At 40.0% G+C, this 9,198-nt stretch overlaps 1 pseudogene across 1 annotated transcript; it reads right to left on the bottom strand.

Moving 5' to 3' along the window:
- Nucleotides 1-7,535: 7,535 nt before the first annotated feature.
- On the bottom strand, nucleotides 7,536-8,482 carry LOC309965204 (olfactory receptor OR51C1-like; annotated as a pseudogene). Its single transcript has one exon. The product of its transcript is annotated as an olfactory receptor OR51C1-like (transcript).
- Nucleotides 8,483-9,198: the final 716 nt, after the last annotated feature.

Raw genomic sequence — 9,198 nt, 5'->3', positions numbered from 1 at the left:
TAAATGAGGATGAGGATGAAGATGGTGGTGAGTGGTACTAGTAGCACCAGCTGGCCTCGGACATGGTTTTGAAATGTGGTACAACTAACCAGAAAACTCACAACTGCAAGAACAAGCTTACAAATCATTCTAAGCAGCATGACACATGGCCCATAGACCAATGGAGCCCCACAAGTATGGGGTTATTATGTCCCCAGAAATACAAATTTCCTTAGGCACCATGAGAGGTTGTTGCAGTTAATAAAAATCTTCCTCATTCTTTTTTTTTTTGCGGTACGCAGGCCTCTCACCGTTGCGGCCTCTCCCGTTGTGGAGCACAGGCTCCGGACGCGCAGGCTCAGCGGCCATGGCTCACGGGCCCAGCCACTCCGCGGCATGCAGGATCCTCCCGGACCGGGGCACGAACCCGTGTCCCCTGCATCGGCAGGCGAACTCTCAACCACTGCGCCACCAGAGAAGCCCTTCCTCATTCTTAAAGAAACCACTGTGAGTAAAATCTGATATTTTTCTCTGAATGTAGCAGTTTTATTACACAGTATGGAGGTGTGTTCGTTCCTGCCCTATTTGCCAGAAAGGGGCCTCAGGAGCTGGGGAGGTTTACTACTCAGGGATTGGCAGCATATATAAGGAGTTATGATGCAGATTGTGTGAAATATCTTAATCAGGAAACTCCTGGTGGACTTTTTGTGGCCCCCAGAGTGTGAAGCTTCTCAAGGGTTCATTCTACCTCAGGGCTGCCTTCCCCTTGTACTTCATTACAGTTATTTTTGTCATTTCTGTGCAGGGATTAGTATGATGCTTCCTTGACTTTGTATCTAGGTAAAAGTTTGTTAAAAGTAAATTTGTCAGTAAAAAACCCGAAACAAACCACCTGCTTTATGCACAGGCTCATTCCTAATCCCCGTACTACCCTACACCCAGCTGATAAATATATCAGCCTCCAATAACACCTGCATGAATTTTTTACATTTCTAAGAAAAGTTTCCGTTTCTTTTTTAAAAATGTCATTAATTCTTTCTTAAAGCACTTTATCTATCACATTCCGGGGTTTTGCACTGGTAATGTACAGAATAGAACCAAGTCACTTCCCTCTAAATGCTCAAAGCCCACTGACGAAACAGACGTAAAACTTGATGATTACAACAGGACATATTTATGATGAGAACGTCAAAGGGCATATATTTATCCTGCAGGAAGGTCAGCACCAAGTTTGTCAGGAGGCAAGGGAGAAGAGAGTATGGGAAAAACAGAAGTGACTAATACCATATTCAGCATGCCTGGAGCTCTGGGTGCAAGTGGGACAGCAAATGGCAACTGAAACTGGACATGGAGGAAGGATGCATGTTGCAAAAAACCTTACAGGCATTCTAAAGCCTTTGAATTTAAATAATGTAACAGAAACTGCTCAGTATGAAATTGAATCTTTCTCCTTTCCTGGAAAAGCACATTTCTACAGATCCTTGTGAAGCAGCTGAAGAATTCAGGCACCTTATTTGAGGCTCCATAATATACAGCAGTTCCCTGCTTGGTGAAGTATCAACCTGAATGATAAGAATATAACGTTTTTCCTCTAGACCACAATCTATCAGGTATATAGAAATATCAGTTTAGGAAACATCCTCAAACAGAACCTCAGTGACTTCCAGGGTCTCAGCAGAACACTTCGTCACTTACTCTTCCAAATTCTGCATCAGATTAACCAGGCAATTATTTTCAGCATGGCTCAGACAATCTTGAACAAGCATTGTTTCATAAGGTCTATAAATAAAAACAAGAGGTGTAGACCTCTCTCTATATGATGACAGTGAATTCACAGGAAAACACAGCTAATAGAAAAGTGAAAAAAAAAAAGAAAAGTGAAAAGTATTGCCTATAAGAATAAAGAAAAGAGAGTATACTTAGGTAGTCTTCTGTGAATTGTATTACATTATAGAGAAGTAAGAGATATGGTTGTCCTACCTTTAAATTCTCCATTTTCAAAACTTTTACTGAGCATCCATGAAATTTGAATCATGATATTTGTGCTTTTATTGCTTAGATTTGAATGTGCATTCTGTCTTTTCTGTTAAACAGTATATTTCTAGGAGCTAATTTGTCTCATTGGGCTAAGAGTTTCCTGGGTTGATGATTTTCCCTTTATTTCATGCTCTTCCTATAGAAAGAGACCACCAACTATGACTCCTCTTAATATCTGGTACAATGATGTATACACAGTAACATGAATAAGAAACAACTAGTTAAAATATCAATTTAGATATATATAGTCAGATAGTTACTCCTTAAGAATGGAGACCGTGTCTTTGTTGTTCACTGTTTCACCCCAGTGCTTCCCACAGTTTTGCCAAAATGAAGATGTTCAAAACATGTTAGAAGAATATATACAAAGTTATACAAAAATAAATTTAATAAGCATAAATTAAGTTAGCTATTATTAATAAAGCATTGAGTTTGGGTCTGTGCAAGGTATATCAGTCCTCAAAGTATAAAGTATAATGCCTGTTTTCAAAAAGTTTCAAATCAGGTATAGCCCAGATGGAGGAACAGGAAGACCTGGAGCTCACCTCCTATCCCCCCAACACCCCCTCCCCCCCACACACCAAAATCACAAAAATTTACAAAGTAACTATCAATGAGAACTACCCAAAGACTAGCAGAAAAGATTTTCTACAACTAAGGATATAAAGAAGGAACCATAGGAGTATAGGAGGGGTGGAGATGTGGTGTAGTCAGGACCCATACCCCTAGGTAGGTGACCCACAAACAGGAGGAGAATTACAGTTGCAGAAATTCTCCCCAAGGAGCAAGGGGTCTGAGCCCCACATCAGGCTTCCCAGGCCAAGGGTCTTACACTGGGAAGATAAGCCCCCAAAATGTTTAGCTTTGAAGGCCAGTGGGGCTTACTTGGAGTTCCAGAGGGCTGCGGGAACTAGAGACTCCACTCTTAAAGGGCACACACAAAACCTCACAAGTTCCAAGGGCCAGAGTAGAAGCAGTGATTTGAAAGGAGCCTAAGTCAGATCCTCTTGGAGAATCTCCCAGAGAGACAGGAGGCAATTGGGACTCACCCTGGGGACATAGATCATGGCAGCAGCCATTTTGGGGAGCTCATCCCACCATGAGGACACTGGTTTTGGCAAGAGCCATTTTGGAATCCTCCATCTTAGCTTGTTAATACTGGGACCCAGCCCTGGCCACTAGACCTGGGACACCTCAGGTCAAGCAGCTAGCTGGGAGGGAAACAGCCTCAACAACAAGCAGGCCCCCAGAAACCCCAGCCACCATGGGATACAGCCCCACAGACCAGTGGACGAGCACTAGCCCCAGGATCCCTGGGCCCCATAGCCAGCCATCAGATCCCACCTCACCCGCCAGGATGCAGGCACCAGCCCCAAGACCATATGGGCCTCTACTCTGCTCACTGCAGGCCAACACCAACTCCAGGACCTCCAAGGCCCTGATTCCCAAGACCCTGAGACACAGCTCCACTCAGCAGTGAGCCAGCAGTAGCCCTGAGACCCGGCCTCACCCACCAGTAGGCAGACACCAGCCCTGGGACCACATGGTCCACAGCCCCACCCACTAGCAGGTAGACACCAGCCTCAAGGTTACCAAGGATCTGCAGCCAGCTGTGTATCTAGCCCACTCACCAGTGGAAAGACACCAGCTCCAGGAACCATGAGCCCCACAGCCTGAGACCGCTGGACCTGGTTCCACTCACCAGTAGGCTGACACTATCGCCAGGACCCAGCATCATCCACCAGTGGGTGGACACTAGCCCCAGGATGCCCTGAGCCCCAGCCCCACCCACCAGATTTTGGACACCAAATCCAGCTTGAGAAAGAAGGATAAAACTGGAAGTATCATGCTCCCTGATTTCAAACTACACTACAAAGCTACAGTAATCTAAATGGCATGGTAGTGGCACAAAACAGACACATAGATCAATGGAACAGAATAGAGAGCTCAGAAATGAACCCACACTTATGTGGGTAATTAATCTATGACAAAGGAGGCAAGAATACACAATGGGGAAAAGATAGTATTTTCAATAAGTGGTGCTGAGAAAACTGGACAGCTACATGCAAAAGAAACAAACTGGACTACTTTCTCACACCCTATATAAAAACAAATTCACAATGAATTAAAGACTTCAATGGAAGACCTGAAACCATTAAATTTCTACACAAATCATAGGTATTACACTCTTTGGCATCGGTCTTAGCAATATTTTTTTGGATAAGCCTCCTCAGGCAATAGAAATATAAGGACAAAATAAACAATTGGTACCACATCAAAATAAAGGCTTTTGCACAGTGAAACAACCAATACAGAAAAACCTCCTACTGAATGGTAGAAGATATTTTCACACTATGTTCAACAAGGGTTTAATATCCAAAAATATATATAATTTATACAACTTACCATCATAAAAACAAACAACCCAATTAAAAAAATGGGCTGAGGTCCTGTATAGACATTTTCCCAAAGAAGACATACAGGCGAACAGGCAAATGAAATGATGCTCAACATGTCTAATCATCAGGGAAATTCAAATAAAATGAGATATCACCTCAATGAGATATCACCTCAAACTTGTCAAAATGACTATTACCAAAAAGACAACAAATAACAAGTGTTGGAGAGGATGTGGAAAAAAGGAATCCTCATGCAGTGTTGTTGGAATGTGAATCAGTACAGCCACTATGGAAAAAAAATATAGAGATTAATTTTTTAAAATTAAAAATAGAACTACCATATGATCTAGCAATTCCACGCCTGGTTATTTATCCAAAGAAAACAAAACACTAATTTGAAAAGATACATGTACTCCTATATTCATTGCAGCATTATTAATAATAGCCAAGATGTGGAAGCAACTTAAATGCCCATCAATGTTTGAGGGAATAAAGATGTAATATATATAAATAAACATTATTCAGCCATAAAAAAGAATAGAATCTTGGCATTTGCCACACACGGATGGACCCAGAGAATATTATGCTAAGTAAAATAAGTCAGCTAGAGAAAGACAAATACAGTATGATTTCATTTACATGTGGATCTAAGAAACAAAGCAAATGAACAAACATAATGAAAGAGAAACAGACACAGAGAACAAACAGGTGGTTGCCAGAGGAAGGGTGTTTGAGGGGAGGAGAGAAATAGATGAGGGAGATTTCAGGTATAAAATAAATGAGTCACATCTGTGATATATACAGAGCAGGGAATATAGTCAATAATTATGTAATATCTTTGTATGGTAACAGATGGTAAGTAGACTTATCATAGTAATTACTTTGAAATCTATGGAAATATCAAATTACTATGCTGTGTAACAGGAACTAACATAGTGTTATAGGTCAGTTCTACTTCAAAAACACTCTCATAGGAAAAGAAATCATATTTGTGGTTACCAGATGTGGGGATGGGGAGAGGAGGAATTGGATGAAGGTAGCCAAAGTATAAACTTCTAGTTATAAGATAAATAAGTACTAGGGATGTAATATACATCATGATAAATATGTTATCTATGAAAGTTGTTAAGAGTAAATTCTGAGTTCTCATCACAAGGGAAACATTTTTTTTCTATTTCTTTAATGCTGTATCTATATGAGATGATGTTCACTAAACTTATTGTGGTAATCCTTTCATGATGTATGTGATTATTGTGATGTAACCATTAAACTTACACAGTGCTGTGTGTCAACTACCTCCCAGTAAAACTGGGAGAAAAATAAAATAGTTTCAAATCAGTCAGGGAAGAGAGACCTGATTACCTATAACAAAAAGGAGTCTTAATGGTACCTGGAAGAAGGGGAAAAAAGCAATACCAGCAAAAAATAATAAAATAAAAATATATTTTTAAAATTTCAAATATAAATGAAAGCAGGTGGATATTTCAGTAGGAGAGAGCAAAATGATTGAAGACTATGGACAAGGGTTAGGGTTATTCATGGTGTTATTCAGAAGTGAAAACCTCTTATAAGAATGTTATTCTAATATGCATGATAACCTCTAGGTAGCTTGTGAAAATGCAAATTCTTGTGCTCCATCAGAAGAGTGCCTAAGTAGTTCTGGGGTGGAGTTGAGGAATCTGCACTTTATAAAAGAATTTCAAGTGGTTTTGATGCTCTGGTGCTGGACCACACTGAGAACAGTGAAGGATGCAAAAGGAAAGTGGATGTCATATTATAAATGTATCCAGTGGGTAGTATGAAGACAGATTGTGAGGACCCATGGGAGTGAAGAGCCTATGGAAGATGAAGAACAAACAAGTTGTGTTTTTAGGTAGTTGTTAAGCGGATATTATTCTCTTATCTGAAGTTAAAACACAGCAACAACAGAAACCTCATTACTGAGCATTTTTAAAGTACAGGAAAGTAAAAAAAAAGTATAAATAAACCAATATTCACCCATCAAAAGATAAGTAATTTTGACATTTGGAACATGTCTTTCCATACCTTTATAACAAATGTTTTATGTGCATGTACATGTACACTTGTGTGTATATTCACATGAAATATACACACAACAATAAGTACACTGTATAGTAATCTATCTTTTCTCTTAATATATCATATATATCTATATCAATATTTATCTTGTTGCATGACAGTTCACATTTTATTTTACCAATACTCTGAAGTAAATGTTTAAGTAGTTTCTAAATTATCATTGCAATATATAATGGTGTGTTGAATATCACAACACATTACTGCATTCTTGCCCACTTTCCCCCATTAGACACATATTTAGAAGATGAATCACCAGACATTAGATACTTAAAATATCAATACATTTACCAAAAGCTCTGAAGAACTCTTTTAAGAATTAGAAAAGTATCCTTTTAATTCACATTTCTTCTTGTTTATTGTACTTATTCATGATCCTCAGCCATGAATAATTTATTTGGGAGAATAATAATCATTACCAATAACTAAGAATTACTAAAACCTAGACTTTTCTACTGATCTAAATTATATCAGACACGCCTTGATAGTTACATACCCTAGAGGTGGTGAGACTTTTTGGACCCCAATTTATGACTTAATTTGTCCATTTTGCAGACATATTTTAACCATGGTCCTATTCTGTGCCAGGTGCAGTATAGGGTTACAGATACATAAGACATAATCCCTGTTCTCAAAGAATTCAATCTAGAACTCTGTAAATAGTAAGTTATTATTATTATTTTTTTTTGGCAGTACGCGGGCCTCTCACTGTTGTGGCCTCTCCCGTTGCGGAGCACAGGCTCTGGATGCCCGGGCCCAGCGGCCATGGCTCACGGGCCCAGCCGCTCCGCGGCATGTGGGATCTTTCCAGACCGGGGCACGAACCCACGTCCTCTTCATCGACAGGCGGACTCTCAACCACTGCGCCACCAGGGAAGCCCAGTAAATAGTAAGTTATTGGATTATCAGAAGAATGAAAGCATGTGTAAACATTTATCAGTATACGGCGGTAACTCACATTAGTGAACAATCAAACGTCAGTCAGAGAAGAAAATGTAAAGAAAGAATACACTGAAAAATGTCCTAAATTAGCTTAGAAAGAAATATTTTGAGCATGGCCTTGCAAATTTGCATTGTCTTCACACTATAGATTATGGGATTCATTACAGGAGGGATGAGCAGATAAATATTGGCAATGAGAGTATGCAGAAGGGGAGGGGCATGCTTCCCAAACCTATGCACCAGTGACAAGCTCATCATGGGGATGTAGAAGATGGCAACAGCACTTATGTGTGATACACAGGTACCAAAGGCCTTTTTCCACTCCTCTGGGGAGGCAATGCTGAGCACGGAAGGGATGATCAGGACATAGGAGAGAAGGATCAAGACAGAGTCCAAGGTACCAGTAGAGATGACAATGGCCAGGCCAAATACACTGTTGATCTTGGTGTCTGTGCATGAAAGCTTCATCACATCAGGGTGGAAACAATATGGATGGTGAAAACATGATTTCCACAAAAGGACAGACGCTTAAGGAGCAGGAGTAAAGGCACTACAACCGTTGTCACCCTAATAACAATTGCAAAGCCCACTTTGATGATTCCTGAATTGGTTAAGATTGTGGCATATCTCAGTGGGTTACAGATGGCAGTGTAACGGTCAAAGGCCATTGCCAGGAGTAACAAGGACTCCATTAATGTGAAACCATGGATAAAGAACATATGGCCAATGCAGACATCAAAGCTGATTTCTCGAGCATTGAACCAGAAAATACCCACCATGGTGACCAACGTGGAAAGGCACAGCCCTAGGTCCATGAAGGACAAGCATGGAGAGGAAATAGTACATGGGCTCATGGAGGCTCGACTCAGTGATGATGACAAACAAGATCATGCCATTCCCTGAGATGACAATGGCAAAGAGACAACAGAATGGAGGATGGAGATCCAGGCATGGTATGTTTCAAAATGAGGGATGCCAGTAAGGAAGAAGACTGCAGAGTGGAAAATGCTCTGGTTGAAGGATGGCATGATGAGTGAAGGAAGCAGATTTCCCTGGGGAAAAGGAACATTTCCTGCAAAAACAGGGCCCACTTGTTATCTCTAGGCTTCAGTATATATCCATATACTCATATAAAAAAGATTAGATTAGATAATGGTAAGATATTTTCCACTTCTATGATTCTATGGTCATGGGCAGATAGGACATTTCTATACAAATCTAGGACAACACAAAAGGCAATTCATCCTGCTTCTTCACTTCTCACTTTCCAAGGCAAAAACCCTTAAGAGGTCCATTAAGAGTTAAAAGTCTTTGCATACCCAATGAAAACAGTATAGTTAAGATACTATCAATATTTACAGAAAGATACTCCTGTTTAAATAAATATGCAAGAACTATTGATAAAAATGAAATACTAGGAAAGAAGCAATTTAATCTGTGCAAAGAGACTACAGTGTGTGACGGTTGGTAAAGCATTTATTCAAGAAATACCTGTGAAGCTGGTATCATTTAAGGGAATTTCTCCTTGAAGAAGATTTTCAAGGAAAATCTCCTTGAAGAAATAGGGCTTAAGTTAACCTTAATAAGAACAAAAATTCATTGCAAACTAACAGATAATAATTGGAACAGAATGATCTAAGTAAGGTTCTTAATATTCCTTCATAACAAAAGGACACTGAAAATGAATTGAGGGGTTTGAGGTGGGGGTGTAGTCCCTCAGAAAGCCTCATTAAGGCTGGATGCA

The sequence above is a fragment of the Leucopleurus acutus genome (assembly GCF_964270905.1).
Source record: "Leucopleurus acutus genome assembly, chromosome: 8".
Lineage (NCBI taxonomy): Eukaryota > Metazoa > Chordata > Mammalia > Artiodactyla > Delphinidae > Leucopleurus > Leucopleurus acutus.
This window is presented reverse-complemented; position numbering and strand designations above follow the sequence as displayed.